General features: G+C 39.1%; 2 protein-coding genes across 3 annotated transcripts in view; one reads left to right on the forward strand and one right to left on the reverse strand.

The window, feature by feature from the left end:
- The window catches only part of LOC119656560 (cation-independent mannose-6-phosphate receptor), a 532,053-nt gene that overhangs the window by 191,707 nt on the left and 315,925 nt on the right, over nucleotides 1-24,421 (reverse strand). The gene's annotated exons all lie outside the window — the stretch shown is intronic.
- Nucleotides 1-24,421, forward strand: part of LOC119656557 (protein toll-like) — a 227,154-nt gene that overhangs the window by 126,938 nt on the left and 75,795 nt on the right. For both annotated transcript variants that reach the window (XM_038062936.1, XM_038062935.1), the window contains one exon: nucleotides 18,500-18,558. The gene's annotated coding sequence lies outside the window, so the exon portion shown is untranslated. The remainder of the gene's footprint in view (nucleotides 1-18,499; nucleotides 18,559-24,421) is intronic.

Here is a 24,421-nt window from a genome sequence, read left to right on the forward strand (position 1 = left end):
GTGACTTATAGTATGTGAGCGCATATGTCATCAAACGACCTTAAGTTGATCAGTTCAATCTCACATACCTTGGGTTGTCAATTATAGCTTAGTTTTCCTCAATTACTTTGACATTCTTGCTGGAAAACTATCACAATTTTACGGTTGTCGTGATAGTTGAGCATGTTCTCGCGAGAATAGCCACACTCGCGGATAGTACTCTTGCGAAAGTAATCTCGCACATAAACGAGGTCAATCTATTCAGCTTCACCTTTCGTTGTGTGATAGCCATTTCAGTCAGGCTTGATCTAAGGTACCTAATTTTCTGCCCCACTATTCCTAAATAGAATACAAGTAGTAAAAAAATATTTTGAAAAGTGGGAACAGCAATTCGGGTAACTACTCTTACTTCCATTGCAAATAAAGTGGATTAATTTAATAAAAACAAAACTGCATGAATACGACTAATCGTATCATTCTCAGCTGACATATTCTTCTCCACAAGCTATCAGCAACCACTCTATTTTCTTTATGCATCATGAAATGATGATCTCTTCAGAGATTCATTCATTACCAGCATCATCTGCCAAGAGTGGTATAACTTCCTGGAATCTTATCTCCCGTACATTCGTCAACCCACATTCACCTGAAAATTCAAATTAACCCATTAATCTCTGTAGAATTGTGTGTAATCTGATAAGATTTCATATTCTTATCATGTTGTTTACCTTTTCTCATTTCCCTTGAATTTCCACAATTTCACCATCATCAACGAATCATCATAGAAACATCATCGTCAACACAATACATAAACAAATATTCACACCACTCAACGCCATACATCTTTAAGGGATTTCCAAGGAAATGGAATTTGAAATAGGCTTAAAACAGTGCAAAATCTTGAGAAAACATCATCAAGAGCAACAACAGGGGGATGAGCACTTCAGCCGAAACAACAGGCAATAACCATTTATATGTACTTACTTGTTTGTTTGGTTCCTGCTCTGTTTGTTTGTGTATCTAACTTTAAATTATGTTTTCCTAAATTTTCTACCACTACTGGCAAAAGACGCAGAGTGGTTGATGGGAAAAACGGAATTGAATTGAATTGGTACCTTCGTACATCATCATCATCATCATTTCAAGAAAGATACTTGTTGAGAGCTTCCCACTTCGCCTTCTTGTTGATTCTGCTCAGGACGCGTTGAGCAAACACAACACAATATTTTTTTTATTTCCCCCCTTGTGCCTTGTGTTTTTCCATTTCATCCACAGCATTATCATAAGAGATTTCCTTGGATTAGGATAATCGGAATTAATGAACATTAAAATGGGGCTTGGTGATATAGGTGAAAATATTGACAATGAAGGCCGCTGTCTATTTACGAACTGAAAAGTTGAGAGGAAAGTCAAAAATAATTTGATAAGTACTTTCCGAATCCTAGAAATCAAATTATTTTTTAGCGTTCCTTTCTGTATTCCCCGAAAAATTGAAGTGAGCTTGGCGTTTTAGGTGTGGAAGGTTTTGTGTTTTTTTTATGTAAATGACTTTCTGGGGACGTTTTTTTCATAATTCATATAGTCGACCCAATGAAAGTTCCGCGAATCTAGTACCATTGTTTACGGCACCCAACAAAACTTCCCCCTTTAGTATGTGAATGTGGTGCTCAATCGAAGAAAGGAAAATCCACAATTTAACTAAGGAACGACCTATGAAGTCGCCGCCCTGTCTTGACATCTCGTGGTCTATCGCGTGTGAGATGCCAGTCACTTTCGCGGTTACGAAGTGGAGGAAAATGAAAAGGAAAAAATCGGACTACATATGGACAAAAATAGCCCACTAAATTAAAAAGCTGCTACTGAAAAAATAAAAGAAAATAATGTAAAGATTAAAGAAATAAAAACTATGAAAAAATGTTGATGGATAGCTTCAATCTAAATGGCTGTAGGGCACCGCAGCGTCTCAGGGAGTAGGTGAGGAAAGTACAGGAACTTTTTAGTCTCGCAGATTACTCGCTGAAGAAGCTATCACCACGCTTGGCAGTTAGGCATAAAATGTAAATCCCTCGACTGAGAAGGAGAAATTTGAAATCCGGTATGGATAACCAGCGAGACCCCCACCTTCAGCGAATTCACGTAGTCAGCGGATGAAGCGGACTGAGGATATGAACCACTTTATCATCCACTCCTACTACGAGATAACCACATAGGGGGGAGCAGGTACAAGATCTTACCGTCCCTTGTTGCACCAGAGAGTTGACAAGCGTTTCCCGCGATACGCGCACGTGACTGTGTAGCTTTATTACTCGCAGCGGCTCAATCCCAGCCGTCATCAGAGTGCGAGTTTGGCTTGAGGTCACCACGGAAACTGTTGACTAAGCGTCGACGCATGCATCTCCGAGCTACAAGTATCTCATTGTAGCACTGATGAAGGGAATAAGTCATCATCATCATCAACGGCGTAACAACTGGTATCCGGTCTAGGCCTGCCTTAATAAGGAACTCCAGACATCCAGGTTTTGCGTCGAGGTCTACCAATTCGATATCCCTAAAAGCTGTCTGGCGTCCTGTCTTACGCCATCGCTCCATCTTAGGCAGGGTCTACCTCGTCTTCTTTTTCAACCATAGATATTGCCCTTATAGACTTTCCGGGTGGGATCATCCTCATCCATAAGGATTAAGCGGCCCGACCACCGTAACCTATTGAGCCGGATTTTATCCACAACCAAGTCAAGTGCTTCCCCAAATATCGGTATTTGCGAGATTAATAAATATCTCTAGCAAAACGAAAAGGCAAGTCTAAATTATTTCAAATATAATCACTTGTTTATTGTGGTAAATTTAAGGTTGCCAGATGACGCAGCCAAAAGATTCGCTTTCGCGTTGTTGGTTTGAGTAACCGAAGGGGTGACTGGAACGTAGGGGTGACTTATTTCGGAAGGACATTGCTAGGCCGACTCAAATCAGTATTGGCAATCCCACCCGACGGGTGAAGAATAGAATAGTTCCGGTAAACACCAACTATGTCAGTAAGGGACCCGTAGTTGAAATTCTGAACACACTAAATCAGCAATGTTTTGTCGTACGCAGTCGATAACGACGGTATGACGAAAGTTACCGGACGTGTTGAGAATGCAATGTACACGAGGAACCAGCGGAGTTTTTTCAAGTCACTTAACGAATCCCAACAAAGCGTCCAGACAGTACAATTTTCGGCAACGGAAGTGAAAGAATATTGTCGTGGAGTTTGACCTAGCATGTTGAGCATATTAATTGGATTGCCGCCGGAGGCACCCGCGAAGCCACTATGCCGAGCATAAATTTTGCGGATCCTACCGAATTGGAGGTTCGACCAGCCATAAACAGCTAGAAGAACTAGAGGGGGGAATTTCGGGTATATAAACTTCATCTGTATACGTAGTCAACTGGTATATTGCATAAATCAGGTCATTGGTCGGAGGGAGAGATTTCTAACTTTCCTGACTGCAGGAGTTACCTACCTTGTCCCTAAAAATTACTTGCTTACCAACCGTCTACAAATTCATAACGTCCATTATTAGCGGAATAATCAATGTACACCTCAAGGAAAACGCCGTTCTGCCCGAGGGCTGCAAAGAGCAATTCATTATCAACTCGGTAGTTGTAGGACAAGCAAGTAGAAGCCAAAGAAATCTCCCTAGTTACTAGATCCATTACGAAGAGGCTTTTGTCAGCGTCCCGCACACCTGACTAACCGATGTCCTACATCTCTATCGCATTGATTCGATATTAAGTTTTTGGCAACAGTCATGGAAGTGTGGGCATACTCCCTTGTCAATGCGTTCATCTAAGGTTAGTAATCTCAGAACCAATCAGCGTACGGAGGGGCATTTTCCGAGAGGATTCGTTGTGTCGTGTTTGGTTCTGTATGTGACTGAACCCCTTTTCATGCTATAAAATTATGCTAGAGAGCATAATTTTGCAATCAAATATGGCCTACGTGCTAAATGCAAGCTGACACACTTGATGTACTTAGATGATATCAAGTTGTATGCTAACGCTGATGACCACCTTAGGGGTCTGTTGCGATAGTAGCCATGTTTAGTCGTGATATTCGAATGGAATTTGGATTAGACAAGTGTCTATATGAAGGCTTCCACAAAGGTCATCGGACTCTCGGGGAAAAATAAAACGAGCGCACCGAATGCATTCGCTATCCCTTCATTGGATCATGCATGGATGGATGGATGAACTTGCCTCGTAACAGCGAAAGCAGGGGCGTGAATTCGCTATTCGCTATGCTCCTTTATTTTAACAGCAAAGAACAGGCAAGTCCTCTGCATGCGGTGGTATGTAGAATAATTTGTGAGCCTATTCCAGTTAACTTGAAGGACCGATCATTCAATCCTATGAGTGGAGCGAAGTCAAACCAAGAGGGGATCGATCAATGAAAGTCGAAGGCAATACACAATAAAAACGTGAGTTGCTTTTGACAAATAGCTATTTGTCAATATGTGGTGGATAACTTGGCCACCGTTGAATCTAATGCTACAAACGTTGTTTGAGAAGGAGGTGTTCAAACAAAGCACAACTTTACCAAGTACACCAACAACAAAGGCAAATAATGATGGGTTAAAAGGAAATAGCTAGCTAGAAAATTTTAAGATCTCCTACAATGGCAAAGACGACAAAAGAGCTGGAAGCTTAGCAAATGATGAAGGTGAAGAAGTCTTTAAGAGGAGTAATGTGGCCAAGAATGGAGCCCTGAGCCAGAAAAACTGCCTTTCATGCCGCTTGGAGCTGAAGGAATTAATCAAGAACGAACGGTGATGAGAGCCATTAGGATCCTTTATAATAGATCGAATTACGAAGAAAAGCCGAAAATTGCTGCCTCAACAATGTCGCAGGTGGCCCAAGTGACAACAAAACGCAAGGACATCGACAAACAAAGAGGGAGAAGTTTTAGGGAAACAATAAACGCCAGAAAGGAAAAATACGTGACCAGTCCAACAAATGGAATTAAATGTTCAGAAGGGGCAAACAAGTGTTCACAGTGGGAATATTGGCTAGCGAACCAGAACCCAAGGAGAATAAAAACAGTGGGTAGACTAAGGTTGTAAATAAAAAGAAGAATAAGAAACCAAAATTAGAAATTCATCCAGAGGCAATTGTAATCTCCAGCAGGGAAGATCGTATACGGAGGTACTAAAGAAGGTGAAAACTGACCCCGACATAAGAGATTTGGCGGAAATGTCAGAAAAATCTGGAGGACCCAGAAAACTCAAAAAATCCAGCATGGAAAAAACTCGCGGCTTTCGTAACCAAGTTATAAACCCGCCTAGGGAAAATGGCGCGGTACGTTCCTAAAAACATGAGCTCTATATACAGTGTAAGGATCTCGATGAAGTGACATTCAGAGAAAAAATCTGCACTGCCCTGAAAGAACAATTCAAGTTGGAGGAGTGAGTCCAAGTTTCTTATGACAGCACTCAAACGGCCACAATGCGACTACCAGTGAATGCAGCGCAGAAGCCGTTGGCTGTAGGTAAAGTTTGAATTGGATGGGTTGTTTCCAAAAAGCCTTACGCAGCAAGGAGAATCGCTCGGCGTATACTATTTATGATATGATTCCCCAACAAAGCCAAGGCACTATTAGAGACCAAAATTGGCTGTGACTGGCGTATAGCGATGCTACTTAGATAGCGTTAACCAAAATGTTTGCCAAATTTTTGCAGGGTAAATCGAGAAAAAGGAGAAAGAATTCAGCAGCTGCCTTATTAGGAAAATCAGAAAAGACGACGTCCTATGAAGACATTCTCCTAAAATAGTTTCGATGCTTAATAATGCTAAAGGAATGTTATGAATAGATAATGTCACCGAAATTCTTAAAATTATCAGAATGCATATACGATAGGACTCTAAAATGTTTAAATAAATGCATACCTGATCCACCGAATATATCGGACCCAGATGGCAGCTTTTGAAAGCATCGTCAATTTAGGGATTGAATGTTGAAGCCGACCAAGATTTGGCTTAGGTTAGCCTTACTTTTTTTGTGCTGGCGAAAGAATTAACGCTCAATGAAAGGATGGTATACTACTACCTTGCAGTTGAAGAAGAATGTAGACGTTTTTGGAACGTGAAGAATGTCGTCATTAATCCCTTTTTGCAAAGGCTTCCCAAAAAATAATTTTACCCATACCAAACACCAATAAAACAGGATAAAATTTAGGGTCCTCAACGATCTTGAACGAAAAACTCAATGGCAACGGCAAATGCTTGTTTTCACCCTCTGAAATAAAAGCAATAAATTCAAATTTAATTTCACTGATAACCAGGCGCTAAATACCGACATTTGTAAATGTATGCATCCTGTCAATTGTCATTAATTTAGCAAACGCCCGGCTCAACCGTCCACTGCACAAGGATACGAATTGCTGGACTAGCGGAAAGCATTGCCTGCCAGCCATTTGCCCTGGAATACCAGTAACAACTTGAACGAATTATTGTTAAAATTTCTGAATGCAGTGATTAATTCGAACTTTCCAAAAAATCCTGCCGGCATGAGGGTTGATGGTTTGCTGGTCGAATGATGCTGCACTGAGTTGCACGATGTGATTCTAACGAGTTCCAAATTACAAATGCTAACCTTGATGGATGCATGGGGGCGTCCAGCATAGTGCATATACCAGAGAACTAGAGATATTTGACTAGCGAATGGATGCAGTATCCATCATTCTACAATGTACACAAAGGGAATTTGTAACGCTTGAGAAAACGATATCCAGTCGCTCGTTGTAGTCAGTTGGTCAAATGGACATGGGTGAACGCAAAAACCACGGCATAAATTAAAATTTGAATTTTCCGAGCATTCAACTGTGGCACACCCTAGCGTAGGTTCCCGTTTCATCAGACTTTGATTAATTATTGGTGTTTGACTGAACATATGTGCAGTTGGTTGGTGATTGGCTTGGAAGTACTCATTTATGTGTACCGTTTAGCGTTAATTTAATTATAGATTCTTCAATATTTTTATTCGAAATTTACGATCCAATGGTCTGCTAAAACCATCCCAATTATTTATGCATGCATTGTGATTTACATGCATGCATAGTAAGTGTAGTGACAGCCGCTGTTTAAACACAAAAGTAGGGGATGTAATTTGAATTTGTTCGGTCCCGTGTATCAATTTTCAACATTTTGATAATTCAAATTGAACGGTTTTATATATTAAAGTAAATTTTGCGTTTTATGGATGATCTTTTTGTATTATTTCGATTGAAATCAGATTCAGGGTCCAATTTATTATGAAACTGAATATGATTTACCTATTGACGCATCCTGCTTGCTTGCAAAGGGAACGCAACTTTTTGTTGAAATGCATATTTACGTTTGTTTATTGTTTATATGCAAGATTACGACCGAATTTTTAGTTGAGTTTAATTATTCTCCGTCAACATGCAAGTTTAGTTTTATGGTAAACTTTTAGTGTCATAAGTCAAGTGTAAATGAATGTTTTCTAGCAATGGCCGCTGAGCATAAAAGCAAACAGAGGCTGATATCCATCAATAATATATACGATATCGTCCAAAAATGCAGATAGACCTTCTGGTAGTCTTGTATGTTCCAGTACCTAAAGCAACAAAACTTGAAAAAGTCTCCAAAAATATACCTCTTTTGAGGAGGTAGGACAAGCCATTGACGCCTGCCCAAGGTTGGACTCACATATAAAGCAAATTGCACTAAGGGAGTAATTTCACTAAACGAAATCTAAAAGCTATTGAAGGATTCCTTATTATTATTATATTGTTCTGAGAGTTTTACCAGAACGTAAACCGGAAGTGGTAGTATATACCCCGCTGTACGGTCTGTCGCGATAAAAGAAGGAATATGATCTCGGATGGAATGGGCATATTAGAACGATATGTAAAATAGTTTGATGAATCAGGTTGCTGCGACGATTATAGACGCAGTAGGTCGGAAACCCTAGGCATTCATCACACGAGCTGAGCTTGACGACGAAATTTGCTATAGACTTTCTAATCAGGACAGAGGTGAGGACCATCGATGTGTTGCGAGATTATGACAAATTATTCACCACCGACAGATCAAAGATTATAGGTGGAGTCGGTGCGGGTGTTTTCTCAGATGCACATGGTGTTGCCAAATGGTTCGTACGAATACCCAGTGTATTCCAGGCGGAAGCACTGGCGAAACTGAAAGCCCGTCTGAACATGATTCAGACCCCAAGGATAACATAGCCATTTTGACCGACAGTTAGACGCCTGTATTCCGGGGCAATATCCTCCAGTGCTGAACAGTTTGGGTAACATGCTCAAAATCGGCTTCCTCTGAATTCCCATTCCATATCATGGGAACATAAAAGAGACTGCCCTCTGCTCTTGGCAGTTCTTGGGTGGGCATAATCGACGTCCCTACACTACTTAATAGCCGCTGACTTCAGATGCTGAAGGTTCACCATTTGTACAATGTCGGAGAGGATTTTCTGAAGTTGTTGACAGAAGGAAGATTGCCCAGCTCTAGCCCTAGGTAGAGCCAGGCCGCCGGCACTAGGTAAAAAAATCATTGAGGGCTTCAAAGAGAACCCCAGTTTCAGGGTAGGGAGCTGCTGTCCTTCATGAATCCTTTACTGCCACAGCACTTTTTACACCCTTCATGGCATGAAAGGCTTATTACTGGCCTATGCTGATATTGCTTGAGCAGATTGGGCCACCATTCAAATTGTCTCTCCATATGGCTAAAGCTACTATAGAAAACTATGGAGAGGAGTTGTCAAACTTTTGCTCAACAGGTCCCTTCGATCTAAACCAAATCTAAGAAATAATTCGTACAGGTTAGCACTTCATAGTTTAGTGTTTACAGGGTGCCCCGGAGCGATTTCTCTGGATATGATGGCGCCTTGCCGTCGAAGAAAATTTTTCTGCCGTTTCTGATAATCGGGTCAAGTTTTGGTTATTGGGCGATTCATAGCGACAATTTCTTGTCAGAGTTCGTCAGCAAAACTTCGCCAAGCTCCGGTAGCTCATAAATGAAACACGCTGACGCTGAAGTAAAATTTCGCACGTAACTTTTCGTTTGAATTCCTATTGGCCATGTGTTCTTTATTCGTTTCAAACTTCGATAGAACTTGAATTCATTGACTTTCACGAGTTCTGTCAATACAGTTTCAAAAGTTGAAATTTTTTGAAAACCATCGGAAAACCCTATCTAGTACTTTGATAGGAATTTTTTGGAAGCTTGGCTCATAAGCAAGCAAAAGTTTGAACTTTAAGGCGCGTTCGAAAGAAAGATCGTTGGAAGAAACTTCGGTTTTCTACATGAAAATAGACAATTACGAAGTCTACATAGTGACGAAAACTTTGAGCGATATGATGACAGGATAAAATCAGACCCCTATGAAATCCAGTTCCTTTACCGTTTGTACTTCAACCAAAACTTGAGCTCATAAATGAGATATCATTTTATGCAAATATTAGTATTAATCGATTGATTCCGTTGATGGATTAACTAATCAGTTAACGATTTGTCGAATAAACTAATCATAATTACCACAGTTGAGACGAAGTCAGTCGGAGTAAACGCGATTGAATTCGATAGTGATTAAAATTAATCGCGATTTAAGCTATTCATGGCCAATTGCAATCATTAAACATTGATTATTAATCAGTGAGTTAACTTGGGAATTGCTTTTTATTATTGTGAAATAGCAAGATTAACCTAATTGTTTCCCACGTAATTTCGACTAATCGTTAATAATCAATCGTTAATGGCGATTACTTTTTTGTAAACGCTGGTCTAAACCTTCCAAAGCTGTACTAGAAAACATGATCCGCATACTCAATTAAAATGAGTGCCAAATATAGATCAGTGGTAAAAATCATTTTCCCTTCACCGATAATATCGTCCCCTTTTCTCGTTTAAGTTCCAAAAACACTTTACAAGCATCGGAAACGATAACTAATCCAACCTTACTAGACTTTGAATAAACCAGGATGATGGCAATGCCATAGTGGAACCAAGGATAAGATGTTCAATTATCGCCAAATCAAGGGTAAGCTCAACAAGAACAGAAGTGTTCCACAGATTGATACAGTTTAAATGGAGTAAATAAATCGAGAAAGGTTCTTTGTCGATGCAAGTAAGGGGAGAATAAAAGGGCAAAAACGGATAGATTAAATTAATCCACACTGAAAAGTTCTTCTTAAAAAAGAAAGATTGCTGGAGTTGAAGTGTCCGAAGGCCAACTGTTCTATATTATTATTTTCCAGTTTTAATTCGCGTATGCTTCCGAAAAGTAAAGTTCGAAGTATGGCGGGTGTATCAAAACCGCTTCGTGTCTCTGTTGGAGTTCATCAAGGAAGTGCCCTCTCACCACTCCGCTTTGTCCTTGTTATGGACACCGTCACACGGGATATCCAACGTCCAGCGCCCTACACACTGCTTTATGCAGATGATGTTTTCCTAGCATCTGATAGCAAAAATGATCTCGAACAACTTGTTCAAAAATGGAATGATCGCCTCATGCAACACAGTCTCAGATTGAATTTAAACAAAACTGAATTTTTGACGACCGATCCCCATGAAACAGGCACAATCACTGTCAGCGGCAGTGATCTGCCCAGAACTGAGCGATTTAAATACCTCGGGTCAACGCTATCAGCCAATGGAGAGCTGCGTTATGAAATTGCTTCACACATTAACGCAACCTGGATGAAGTGGCGTTCCACAACTGGTGTCCTTTGTGATCGACGTATCAACGAACGTCTCAAATCTAAAATTTACCGCAATGTCGTCCGTCCAGTCACTCTCTATGGTTCTGAGTGTTGGCCGACCATAAAAGACAATGAACGGCGTCTTGCGGTAATGGAGACGAAGATGCTACGTTGGACTAGTGGCGTCACACGTTTAGATCACATCCGAAATGAGGATATCCGCGATCGTTATGGGGTTGCACCGATCGTGGAAAAGTTGTGAGAGAGGCGTCTTCGATGGTATGGTCACGCAATTCGTGCAAACGAGAATTCACTTGCAAAGATTAGTCTGAACATCGAAGTCGATGGTAAACGACCAAAAGGCAGACCTAAGCAACGGTGGCTTGATACGCTGGATGGGGATTTGAAAGCCTCGAGATTGCACCCAGATCAGGCATTCGATAGAGCCAAATGGCGAAACCGATCACGACGAGCCGACCCCGCTTGTGAACGGGACAAAGGCTCAAGAAAAAGAAGATGCTTCCTGCTAATAGATAATACTTCGGTCGCACGTATCGATTAGAAGGTCCCTTAAGATTTGTAAAATGACACGTCGGGGACTGAAGTGTCTAAAAAGACGTGGATATACATACCTCGCAAGATGTTGGGGGGGTTGATTTGCAGGGAAAGTAAAATAATCGCCACAATTCTATATGAAGATAATAATAAAATTCGACACTTTCAAAAATGGGAGCAATACTGGCCAAATATTCTTTTCTTTATTTAGTTATCAGTGACTTTATTAAGGATCGCAGGTTTTGAAATGCGCATAATGAATGTGGTTTCCGCAAGGCTGAAATTGTACGCTTCCTGTCAGTTTCTGAAGATTTTTTTAATGGACCTAAGTTGTGAAGTAATATTCTTATGAAAACCGAGATTAAAGATACGAGTACTGTTTATGATTATAGGCGCAAGGGCCATCAAAATGTAATAATATTCGGGAGGGCGCACTATCCAAAACGATCACTTCGACGACATAATACCCTGATGGTGCGAAGGGATAGATTAAAAGATCCACAAATATCAGGTATCCCAAAGCCGCTATGACTAGGAAGGAAGAGGGACAAATATTATAACTTCAACAACTATTTGATTGTCCAGAAATTCGTACCTGGGTTGTTCATTGTTTTTGAAACTAGGAAATTTGTTTTGACGTACATCGCTGCATGTTTCCGACAAGTAATGATAAAGGCCATAAATAGCAAGGATCCATTCGTTTTTCCGAATAATTACAAAAGAGGCGAACAAGTGCATTTCGCCTGCCACTCATGTTAACGATGCCCGCAGGAACTCACTGACATACACGGTTAATTTCTGCCATCTTTTTGGGTGCGGTCAATACGAGGCAATTACTAAGTGGCTTAAGGTTAACAAGCCCTTCCCACAGGAAGTTAACATCAATTTTCAGGCACATTCACTTAAAACTTTCCCATTTTCATTTTCCCTTCATTTAAAACTTTCACCAAAAACCCGACATAACTTTAACTGACCAATATACCACCCCTAAGTAAATAAATGCCCCTATAGGAGAGGTCAAGCCATAAATCATGGATTTTAAAATTATGATTATTTGTTGTGCGAATTATCGATAGCCCATTATGCCTGACTACACATATCTCCAGAATGTATTATGTCGCCAGCCGAATATTGGACCGTGTCAATATTCAGAATTATGGGTATACTATTAACAATTTACAGAATGCCTACACTCACTGGGCTTGCTGAAACTGTGGGTATGAAATACTGTCCATTGTTGGAAATTCTATGTATATTTTATGCATTATGCTACTGGAAAACAAGAGTTAAGCGGACAATGAAGGCGAATTCTATGAATATCCCGACTGAGTTTCAGTGACAAAATATACATAAATCTTCACGCTCAAATGGAAATTTACGATCCCCTGGATGGAATGGAGGTTGAGTAATATGGGACACCCTGATATGTGCATATAGGAAGCACAATAGACCAGATAACATTGAACTCGTGTGTCAGTCTCGTGTGGGGTGGTGGAGGAAATTGTCGTCGTTTTGCAAACAAAACAGTATTTCATGTTTACAAGTGTGGGGACATTTCACTTGTGCGAGAAGTAAATCTGTTATGCTTTTGCTACAGAATAATATTGCCCCGGATATATTCCAATATTCACTTACAAATGGGGGTATTGAATCAATTTACAGACATTTATTATTGAAATTTTCAGGAGCCATGGAATCCCTGGCTTTGCGGCTGCAACTATTTGTACCATCTTTAGGTAATAAATCTGCGGATGCAGGCACAAACATATTCAATATTTAAGTTGGTAGTAGTATTGAAATTATTAATTTTGAATTAGCTTTTCCAAAATCCGGGCCCACAGAATGTACTAACAGACGCCTGCAATGTAAGGGGAGTCTCGATTGGATATTTGTAGCGCAATGTTCTCAATTAGTTAGATTAATTAGAGAACGTATCAAGTCAAGCGTAAGTTTGATTCTGATTTGTATTTACATTCCAGGAGGTATGAATGCGGTACATATGTATCTCAACATACCTTTGGGAGCTTTTATCAAATCAGCTTACTGCATTACTCGCATTGGACTCATAATCACAAATGTGAATTTGTCTAAGTTTAACAAGGCAGACAAGATCCAATTTATGAAATATTTGCTTAAGTTCTGTTCTCAGTAGAAATATCGTATGCTTATACATATTTTCAAAACTATGCAGAAATCATAAAGAAGCGAGAAATTCTTGATCAATTGCCTCAGGAGGAAGAAACAGAGATTTGCAACGGGGGTTGAAATCGATTAATAAGACACCATTTAGCATTGCTTGTTATGCAAGTTATGCCAGTTGTAAATATCTTAGATTTCTCTGCGGGGTCTTATCAAAAAGTTACGAGATTTTCTTTTTCTAATTTTTTTTTAATAATTAAAAATTATAAAACTTCATCTGCTTTAAAGAGGGCTCTAATTTTCCTCAACGCCGCTTCCAAGAGAGGAAGGCGTAGGGGTTTTTTCCGAAATTTTCTTCAGCTCTTCCAGCAATTCTTTATCGCCATGGTCAAACCTTCCTCCTTTCAGGAGCGTTCTCCTTTTTAGGATTATAGTAGAAAGAAGTCTGATGGGCCAAATTTCATTAATAAGGGAGATGGAAACGACTATCAACGCATGTCTCGTGTAAAAGCCGCGAATGAGGAGCGAAGAAGGATGCTGTCATGCTGCAGCACCCACTCAACGATTGCTCACATCTCTAGCCTTTCTAATGACTTTGAGCAAATGTCTCATACTTTCAACGTAACGCAGACAGTTGATAGTCACACCTCCAGGAAGAAATTCATGGTAGACAACAATTTCAAGCAAAAAAACCGTCGGTATAACCTTAGTAATTTCACTTCGTCAGCTTTTTTCGATTCATTGTGATAATTTGGGCTTTATTTCCATGTTGTACTCATACACCAATGTTTCAGCCGCCAGTAATTTCAAGAAGTTTTCATTGTCATTTCACATTCTAAGAATTCATAAATCGCCTCCACCCTCGGTAACTACCTTGGAACAAATTTCCCATTACTCAATACATGTGTAGCGTTTTTATTAGATATTCTGAGCCAAACAAAATGTTATATTCCTTTGCCATATCCAGGATGGTTAGATAATGACTCGTAAGTAGGTTATTCGGTTAGGCCAATGGTCATCGTCAGTCAAAACTGTTGGGCATTCAGATCGAAACATCAACTATGGTTGATGTACGACCTTTCTTGAACCTTTAGATCCTTCGAGATACTTTGAGCAGCTCAAACATTCAATCTCAGAAGTTATCTTTCTCTTTATTCTGGAACTCATTTCCTTCTACTCTAACGTCTGCCAAGTAATAATCAGTACCCACCTTTTCTCTTTACTACTAATTAGTAAATTTGTTGCTAGACATTACGCATCTTAGATCTTTTGGACACACATATCTTTTAGGAAGAAGTCGTTGATGTTCAATTGAGATCTTAAGGAGAGAAACCTCATTAGGTGGTTTTCAGAATCGAATTTTTATTGCATGGATAACCTATTGAACTATCTCAGAATGTGCTGCAAAAGTTTAAAAACGAAATTAGTATTCCTTTAGATTTTATGAGCAAAGAAGCGAGTGATTATCGGAGCTCAGGCTCAACGCCTTATGTAATCTTGCAGCGCTATGTCAATAACGCATTTATAAATACTTGGCGTCAGTTCTTTCTTGAAGTGTATTTTTAAGGTTAAAACCTTATTAATGTCTGTCTGTCTGCCTGTCACACCCGATTTACTCGGAAACGGCTGAAACGATGGTTACGAAATTCGGGTTGATCATGTGGTCAGTGTGTCCCTTTACATGCAGCGAGTGGCGCCATTTTGTGTTGAATGTTAAGGACGCCCATACATGCGAAAGGGGGATGTAAATTTTCTTTTCATACGACATGGTCATGTGGAGTTTCAAATGAAAGGGGTCAATTAGTACTTTTCGAAACTGGTCTCTTTTCTGATATTGGGTGCAACGTAGGGGAGACAGGGCAGACAATGTATGCCCCAAAAAGTGAAACAGGTTTCGCTCTCAGAACCTCCCCAACCGAAAAATCTGAAAAAAAAATCACAATAAAGAAACTATATGAAATCTAGGCCTCAAAATACATCTGATTCCGATATCTGCACAAATAAAGTTAATAATGGTATATTACGATGTTTTGGAAATTTACCGGAAAGTCCCCACGAGTACAAAATTTGACGTTAGTATAGACAATAATAAAAAGTTTGAAGGCAAAACGACTATTATTAACAAAGTTATAGAAGGTGAAATTTCGCATTTCAGGTAAAGTGGTGGCACCCAAAACATGTATGACGTCACCATCATATAAAGTGAACTTAGATCAAAATTTTTTTTAGTTATTCCCATTTCAGTGTCAATTACTCCAGGTTGGCATGTGTACGTATTTGTATATGCTGATAAAGCTTGCGGGTAGTAACCAATATAATAAACATGTGTGTTCTGGTTACAAGTGGTTTTTAATTTATGTACCTAGCAGACATATGTATGCTCTTGTGCACGGAGTAAAGGGAAAATGCATGAAGATGCTTTACATCAGTTTAGATGCGCACATAGATATGCATGCATCATCATGCGGTAATAGACAATGTTTGTTTATTTAGGGTGAACACAGTATTTATGTCGTTGATTTGTATGTACATACGTGTGGTGCTTAGAGGTGGCGGTGAGGAAGACGGGGCGGCAACCCTGTCAGCCAAACCAAAACTAAGTGGCCGAGGAGAACCTCCATAGCAGTGGCACCAGGTGACGCTGTACTCACTTTGGCTTGCCGGCCGTGATAGTAGGTGAATGCTCCAAAGGCCTAGTCAGGGCGATAAGACCCGAGTCTGCACGGGGACTCATCTGATGTGGCAAATTGGTCACGAAACCTCACCAAGGGTATACTGGTACCATGGGAGCCGAAATAACCCCTGGACTCTCATACCTCGGGTGAACTCCCGTTGTATGTGAGTACTGCTCGGTTATTTACGGTTGGCTCCCTAGTGGGAACTTCATGGGGATGGTTGGTTATTCTCAAGCAGGAAGAGACCTTCGGGGCTCGGCGTGGTGTTGTGTTTCAACACGGGTTCCGTACTCCTTAGCTCGGTAGAAATTTAGGTAGGTCTTGCATTCACCAGTATGAATGCTAAGCCATGCACTTGGTATAGACTGATACCGTTGTTGCTTGTCTCAGCGGGGCTCTGATTGTGGTCACAAAATCAATCCGTGCCTTAAGAAGACCGTGGGATTAAATCGTCCAGACAAGTGCTCACGTTAAACCCTCAAGGACTCACTGTACATACGTGTATCTTGGGGTTGGGCAAAATATGACGGATTATTTTGAATTCTTAGCTATGTACGAATGGAAAGTCGTGCATAGCGAGTTTCTCACATAAGATGAACACAAAACCTGTGTACCCGAAGCGCCCAACTTCCGGTATCCTGACTTGTTATTTGTTGTAATTGCATTTACTTTATAATTAAGACTGAAAAATGTCTTCACATCCGAAAAGTCATTTTTCAAACAACTTTTTTTTAAGGCTGTTTTCTCAAAATGACGTTTTCCAGATTGGTAAAAATTCAAGTAATGAACCGATCATTATGAAATTTGGAAGTATGGTTCATTATAAAATTATCAAGAATGAAAAAAAAGACAAATTCTATTTTTTAATGCCGAATAGTCAGTTCTTTATTCTTCATATACCGGTTGTCCTCTTGCTCAGTGAGTTTTTCTTTGCAAGGCAAAAACCCGAAAAAAACGCCACACACAACCGAAGAAATACCATGAATATATTTGGGATGATATTATATTTGTAAAGGTGCCTTTTTGCATTATTTTTTAAAAAAGTGGTGAAAATTGATAAATTTTTTCAACAGTTACTAAATTTTTGATTTGAATTATTTTTACCCGCATTGAGGTTCTTATTCTTAAAAATTAAGTCAGTTATGTAAAGTTGAACGCTCTTTGGTTTGAGATAAAAATTGGAGCCGTTACACCTCTCGTAGTTAGGGAACTCTAGTTACGACCTTCATCGGAATAATGTCGAATAACTTTTTTATCTGAGGGTAATTATGCGGTGTTTCCAGCGGTTAATTATTTGAAATAATAAAACTTGTTTTTTCTTATTCGCTAGTGTTGATATTTCTATTTTTGCAAATACCGATGTTTCGGGAACCACTTGTTCCCTTCATTAGACTTGTTAGCACTGATCTTCTAATGTGGTTTCCCTCCTTAAGCGGAAAAAAGCTAACTACGTCGTCTTTTGAATTGAAGAAACAAGATTGGGTTCAGGTTGCATCAAAAAGATTTTGTGCAAATTGAAATTAAGGATTATACTTTAAATATTGCGCACTCTTGGTAGTGCAGTTTCCAAAAGGGTGTTAGTAGTAAATTCAATAATGTTTTTATATTATATTATTCTAAAGTAAAGGTGCTCGCTTCTAGCTACTGCATTTTTTACTTTCTCTAATGAATTTTTTGCTTAAGTTTGAGCACTCTCACTAGTGCAGTTGCTGTTAAAATTTGAGAACTTTCGCTGGTGCGAGAAGAAAACGCTAATGTACGTTTATTGAGTATTTCTTCGGCTGACTTTTTAATGTGACAGAAATTCGGTAAAAAATTTTTCGTATGAATCGAATTCTATTAAATAATGTCTTGAAATTAAACTTGAAACACTCTCGATAGTGCATTTTCTTAATTAGTTAAGTACTCACGATAGCGCATTTCCTTAATTTGTTAAGTACTCTCGCTAGTGTACTTTCTAAATATATTGTACACTCTTGCACATTCACTTCTTAGTGATGAACATTCGCGGGAATGCATTCTCTTGATGTGTTGAGCACTCTCGATAGTGTCCTTTCTTCATATGTATTAAGTACCCATATTATCATTGATTTACATAACTAGTAGCATCGTGCGGATGACATCATAGGGTCTTGGATCTGTCCCTTGTGACCTCAACATAGGTCATCGAAGTTACCATCGGCTAGTATTCTGGCCTCTCGTTGTAACATTTTGAACCTTGTGCAAAGATTTGTTTTTTTTATAAGCAGACTCGCTTAAAGTTAAGAGTTTTTTTGTGAATACATTATATCACAGAGTAAAAGATTTATTTTATCGCTAATTAAATGCTTTTTTCTCGTAAACTGTTTTGAGTTCGTCGCCAATATAATGACACTTCATATTAATCCTTTTAAGAAGTAATTCCTTTAGCACTAATTCCGAATTTTATTTCACTTGCAGATTTTTTCTTCAACAAATGTAAGGAGGAGGAGCTCTAGTCCGAGGAACTATCATTTCAGGTATATAAATGTTTTTTGTGAATTAAAAATAAGTAAAATTTCAACTTAGCATTGTACTTTATTTTTTTTTATTTTATTGTATGGTAGAAAACATACCAAGTTTTCAAATCCCAAAACCACGCTTAAGATGCGTTCTTCTTCGATGTTATTAGAGTCAATTACATGATCTATTTGCGATCACATTGAAATCGATCTAAGTTTGATTAAAGTTTAAAAAAATATGATGGCATTACACGATCAGTTTGGCTTCATTCTGTCCTAATTGGCTAATGCCAAACTTATTGTGGTACCGACCTCATAGAAGAGAATGTTGTGTATGTTCTCTTCTCCGGCGCCCCAGGTAAGCTAACACGATGACTCCCAAGGGAACCGATGGTAAATAATTATCATATAACCCCAGTGGTTACGAAATGTTGGCTTTATACTTAAGCTCCATGGCATTGTCTTGCTTTTAAGACTTTATCCTGGGATTCTTGATATTTTTTGCTTACTGAGCTCCGTTTCCTTGAAGTTTGCTATACGAGTTGTTATGTGAATTAGGCCTCTGAAAAGTTGAAAGTGGCTTCGAATGATTTGATCACAGAAGTAAAGAACGGTGCCCTGCCTGGAATGTTTGAATAAACTCCTGCGAAGAACTTTCCCTTCTTGAGCAAGTCTTTTCATACTTCTCACCCATTCCTTGCACAGCTAATATTGAATCATCTCTGTGGTTTCAGTTATGAGCAATTTCGGCTACCATGTAGGCCCTGCTGTAGGCGTACTCTTCTTTTGCTCTTCTTTCTTCGTGCATTAAGTTGCCTAAACAGGTTACAGCGTTTCCATCATTTTCTTTTTTATTCTTTTCGGAAGCCCGTCTGCTTATATACATAAGTTCAGCAGATAACAAGGAAATATCTCTCACTCTTGCCCGGAAGTAGAGATCCCTCCACTCGGAGAAGACCGTACAGCCTGCAATGCTAAGGAATACCGATGTGCTAAGGGCAACTCTCAGGTAGCTTTTGTCTCTCAATCAGTCAGCTCTCGAAGCATAGACCTTGGCTGCATATGTTTTGAAGTTGCAATTGGTGTTGGTCTCTTCAAGAAGCTCGATTGAGTTAAAATTGAAGTAAATGTGTGAAAATGTTTGCGCCTTCATTCAGTTAAAATGCGAGTCATGCTTATTATAAGATACACTATAGATAGATCACTGTTGGCTTGAGGGTTAGTTTAAATAGATGTGAAAGTGAGACGGCTTTACGCTTTGTACCTGATGAGCATTTTCTTGAACCCGAGGTTCCTTCACTAAACCAAGGATTATAAAATGGGACGGATGGTTTCTCTCCATACTCTGACGGCTTCCATAGTGTGTATGTAACAGCTCAAACTAAACAAAAAAGGCAGAATTTTGGCTGCGCTCTTTATATTTAGTCATGATGTGAAACATGGTCTATGATGGTGAGTGAGGACATGATCCACCCTACCGAAGAAGATGATGGAATTTTTATTCACCAAACGAATGTCATTTACCTATAGCTTCAAAAACCCAAAATGTTCCTTTGCAAACTGTTTAGGCTTTCCTGGGTTTACCGGTATTTCGTTTTATCAAATCCTAAGCTTCCCTCTTTGTGTTTCCAATTAAAACGGTGGAGAAGATTCACTTTCTTCAGAATACAAAGACGTTGCGTATAGACGAAAAAGTAGCGGGCTTAGCAAACAGCCTTACGGCAGACCGTTGTTAATAATGATGCGATCATCCTCGGTGATTAGTTGTCTGGATATCAGTGACAAGACGACCCTTATGATTCATATTAATTTTATTTTTGCCGGAGTTTCTTCCAGGAGACTCTAGTGTAGTGCTTCTACCAAGAGATGCAGCTATAGTATATTTTTTGTGGCTTTTGGTCAGAGACATTGGAAGCAGAAATTGGTTGATGGATGAGGGGATGGATCTGTGCTTTGTCTGTGCAGAGCAGCTTTCAGGGATACACCGAAAATTTTCGATGAAACAGACAAACCCACCCCTTCACCATTGAGTTTACCAGTTTTGCAAATCCGTTGATCCGTGTATGCCAACATTTTTTGAGATCTATAAGATGCTTGCCGTGTTATCTCTAACCATTTTTCTAAGGGCTTGAAGTCTAGCCAAATATTGCTAAGGGCATCTACGAGTGTATACCTTGCAAGGGAATTTAACCAAAAGATCAAGAAAATTAAATACAGGGGGAGTATATCAAGTGTCTAGTGGCACAGAATATCATTGCCTATTCGTGCGATAGAGACGAGGTAACTGGCTCGTGGCCTTTGTGATTCTTACATTGATGTGTCAAAATGGTTTTTTTGAGTATGTTTCCCTATTCCATGTGGCAAGCCATAAACAGCTGTGCAAGGCCACATGCTTGCAACCACGTGGATTCACACCAATGCAATGCATCACATACAACACGGCACCTTCAGACTTAATGCGCAAAATTTTTCTCGAGCATTTACCGAAGCAGGTCGAACATGCGCAATGACTTTTTTCCTCCATACAATTGCGAACAATCCACTGGGAACTATAGATAGCTCCCCAGAGGAAAATCATTAGATAAAAAAGGAAACATAAAACAAAGAAAAGTTGTTTGAACCGCAGTTGTATCGGGTTTTTGATTTGTTAAGAAAATAGGCGTATACATTTTCTACAAATGACACGTCTACTTTAGGTTTTATATGGATTAAGTGAGTCTTAGGTCTCAATTGGAGGGAGAATATCTACCACTTTTCTTGATCTTGAACTTAGGGAAAGCCCCCAACTCATCATGCACGGACTCACTTCACATATATGCCAACCACTTTCGATCAGGATGTTCACAGAGCAGAAGTGAAGCAACGCCTGCTATCAACTGGTAAGAAGATGCACTTAACATCGGCCCAAGGGCTTAATCACGCTCGAGTGCCACCCAAAATTCGCTTTTCCTTCTTTGCCATTTTTGAGTTAACGTCGCTGAGACATATTGGTTAATGTGAACTACTTTCCCGACAATTTCAGCGAATGTAAGTTCAACTTATTAAAAACGTAAGGGGAGGGCGTCTAATTTTTCTTACATAAGGATCATATTGAATGAAAGAACGAGGTCCATACAAAGGCATTGCAACTATGCCAATTATGCACTACTCTCGAAATAATGGTCCAACAATTTTTTCCAGTCCAGAAATTACATAGTACAGCGAGGGTTTCACTAGGTGTGATATGTTTCTGGCTTCTGGCAATCGAAATAACTTTAAGGTTCTAAATTTTTGTTGAAGATTCAGAAGGTATTCTACTTCTGAATATATATGTAGCAAGAATTCTTTGGTATTTGGACAAAAACCTGGCGAAAATATATTAATTTTTGCAAGGTAAATAATACCGAGGAGAATTTGATAAATCCTAAATTTATTATGTCTACAAAATCTGCATGTCGTAGTTCAATAATCGGTTTATTAATATATAAATTGGATTCACCAACTTCCCATGCAATCTGCACTTGAACAGAATTTGAATTCAGATCGAAATATATGCTCATCTCTCTCCATTGAATATACAGCGGTCAAGCATTCACAAGTAGGTATTCTTCCCTTACTCTGTCGTTGGTCACAATAGATATTGATTTCGTCCTTTTAAATTTGTGTCTGATGGATTCCACTCGTTTGTCATTACTCGGACAATATTGTAGTGAAGTAGTTTCTGGGTTAACGCCCTCAAACTTGCTGTTTCGAGTATATGTCCTCACATACATATATATATACAGATAAATGGATTTTGTTATATCTATTTGTTTTCTTTGCTAAATTAAATCCAATTCACAAACATTTGTTTTCGATTAATTGAATTGTTTGTATTTTAGTTTCCAATTCGGATTGTTTGAAACGAGCGGATAGTGGACATTTGAAACGTTAGGTTAGGTATTGGGGCTATTGAATGTTTCAGCTGACTGTACAGTACGTAGAGGGTTTCGTAAATCCCTCATTGGCGAACTTTTAATCCGTTTTTCTGTTTTTTAACATGAGATTGAATTCAAGCTATACAAACTCCGATGATAGATATTTCCTTTGCAGGTTGTCTTTGTAAAAAATCGTAATACCAAATTGAAGTGCGATTTTTTTTCGAAAAATAAAAACACCTTCAAATCAGGACAATGATAAAAAGAGAGGTATTAATGGTATGCTCCGTTGGTAATCACACGTTTTTCCCATCTTTCGGTGAATTAGTATTTTTTTAATTAATTTTACTTAATTTTTTTCCACATATTGATACGAACTGAGACGCTACTCAGCAAATGCTTGACCTTTAGATGCAAACAAGTGGTAATCAGAGGGAACCACATCTAGTGAGAAAGCGCCATAGGGTAGAACTTCCCAGCTTAATGCGATAGAGTAGGTTGACCACAAGAGAATTGGATTCTCCAAACTTTTTTTGTTGAAAACTTTCAGAGTACATACCTGTGACATGTTTAACACTCTGTTTGGCAATGGAACTGCATTTTTACTTACCTGTAAAGAAACATATAAAAAAATTATAGTGGTGAAAACGCTTAAAAAAAATATAAAATAATTCTTCACGTAATTTCACATTTTTTATCAAAACAGATTTTTAATATATATAATTTTAGTCTGAAAAAAAAAAAACGAAAAGATTGAAATTTATGTTACGCATTGGTTTCGTTCAGAGCAGACGCTTATGCCCAGGTAGCAACGATTCGAGAATGGTTACTAGTTGTTGTTTGCTCCCTTATATGTAGGGTATCCCGTTTATTATGATAGAATTTTTAGTGGTGAATAGCATCACTCATTTGAGGAAAATTCTTCCATAGAATGGTTAGTCTATCTTTTACCGTTCCAGTGGTATAGCGTGTTCCCGTGAATTTTGTCAAAAAGCTTGACCTGTCCAATAAAATTTACCATTAAAATTGGTATCACCGTCAACGGCACACCCCCAGCCGGTATCCAAGAGTTCAGAGATGCCCTTTTAGATTCGGGGTTCCTGTCGATTCATTTATATCTGCGCTGGTACGCAGCTCAGTATAGATTTGTCATCGGTAAAGGTAGAACGTAATTCCCCAACGTGGGGTCCCTTTTTAACAAGCGTAGCTGGTGAAGAAGACCACAAAAAAATCACCCTAGTTGACAGGAATCAACGCACCAAGACTATGTTGGCGAAAAGGTATGCTTCAGTGGAATTGCGCGTAAATGCTGACGGACCTTCACGATCAACATTTGCCACTTTTCAAAATTTTCTGGATGGCTTTGCCCTTGTGGTTGATCTCAACCAATTGGGATGGGCATTTCGGTTTTCCCCACAAATTACACTCATTACAAATAAGGCCAGATTCTCAACTAATCCTGAGTCGCCAAACCCAAACCATAAAAACTGTCTTTACCTGATTTATATATCATATTCATTTGAAAGATAGAAAATTCCGTTATGTTATGATTCAGTCCAATTTGGGGTTGCCTAGCTCTCACATCCAGTTCATCCACTGTTGGTATTTCAGGGCTTTAACTGCTGCAGTTCACGAAATCCACTGAGGACATGTGAATAGGACGTTAAATTGTTATGGATTAACATCCCTCGATTACTGCGTTGAATAATTTGCATGAATTGCAATGTTATAATTTTCTTTTAATGGTTAAAAATTCGATTGTTGGGGTCGATTAGATTGCCCTCATCAACGAAAACTTTTCCGAGTTAAGTTAATATTTAGGAAACTATCATTAATCCTTTTTGTTATTGCTTTTACATGGACTTGATCATGTTGCATATTGTTAAATGCATTTGCAATGCTCGGTTGTAGCTAAAGCAAAATATTGTGCCTGCGAATGCTGCGAAATGCGAGCTTGAAGGACAACTGGGTCGTTGCTGGGAATT

The sequence above is a fragment of the Hermetia illucens genome, chromosome 5 (assembly GCF_905115235.1).
Source record: "Hermetia illucens chromosome 5, iHerIll2.2.curated.20191125, whole genome shotgun sequence".
NCBI classification, from domain to species: Eukaryota; Metazoa; Arthropoda; class Insecta; order Diptera; family Stratiomyidae; genus Hermetia; species Hermetia illucens.